The 935-nt window shown below is 44.8% G+C and overlaps 1 non-coding gene across 1 annotated transcript; it reads right to left on the reverse strand.

Annotated features, from left to right (window-relative positions):
• Positions 1 to 793: 793 nt before the first annotated feature.
• Positions 794 to 935, reverse strand: LOC114811696. The gene has a single exon (XR_003759392.1). It is a non-coding gene; the product is annotated as a small nucleolar RNA SNORA7 (small nucleolar RNA).

Genomic DNA, 935 nt, shown 5'->3' on the forward strand with positions numbered 1-935 from the left:
AAGAGCAAAGTATATACCACTGACCAGTTAGCACTTCAACACTCTTAATTGTTCCAGTGAGATTTTTCACATATGGCCCGGCTTTCTTAAATCCATTTTGACTTTCTTTAGCATGTTCCTGTTCAATAATCTGAACACTTTTAGGTGATCCAGGTCATTTTTCTTTAGGGCAAACATTCTTAATAAACAAGGATCTGTGGTGTGGTTTTCCCAATGGCATCAGGGGAAATTCTTTGAGTTCCAATCCTGTAGCTGCTGTTGCCTATTTTGATGGACCTCGGATTCTCCTCGTTAACATGAAGTGGGCCCCACTTGCTTGTCAGTCAGACAATCATCACTATTTAGAGCGGCCTATTAAAAATAATACAGGTCTGAGAGTTAGAGGACCTGGATTCTAATCGTGGCTCTTCCACTTGCCGTCTGTATGATCTTGGGTAAGTGGCTTAACTTCCCTGTGTCTCAGTTTCCACATTGTTAAAATGAAGATTCAATATCTGCTTTTCCTCCCTCTTAGGCTATGAGAACAATCTTGGACAGGGACCGTCTCTGGCCTGATCATCTATCTTGTCTTGTTTTATGCCATTAAGTTGTTTCTGACCCATAGTGACACCACAGACACATCTCTCACAGAACGCCCCGCTCTCCATTGGCAATCATTCTGGTAGTGGATCCATAGAGTTTTCTTGGTAAAAATTCGGAAGTAGTTTACCATTACCGCCTTCTGCGCAGTCAACTTGAGCCTCCGCCCTCGACTCTCTCCCATGCCGCTGCTGCTCAGCACGAGTGGGTTTTGACTTGTAGCAGATTGTCTTCCACTTGCTAGTCACTGCCCAAACTAGGAATGGAATGGGTAGGCCTCCGCTTGAATCTCTCTCGCTCCCGTAGCTGAGACTGATAGAGTACTGGAAACTCTTCAGGTGTGACCCTGAGAGAGG

This window comes from Ornithorhynchus anatinus, chromosome 4 (genome assembly GCF_004115215.2).
Source record: "Ornithorhynchus anatinus isolate Pmale09 chromosome 4, mOrnAna1.pri.v4, whole genome shotgun sequence".
NCBI classification, from domain to species: domain Eukaryota; kingdom Metazoa; phylum Chordata; class Mammalia; order Monotremata; family Ornithorhynchidae; genus Ornithorhynchus; species Ornithorhynchus anatinus.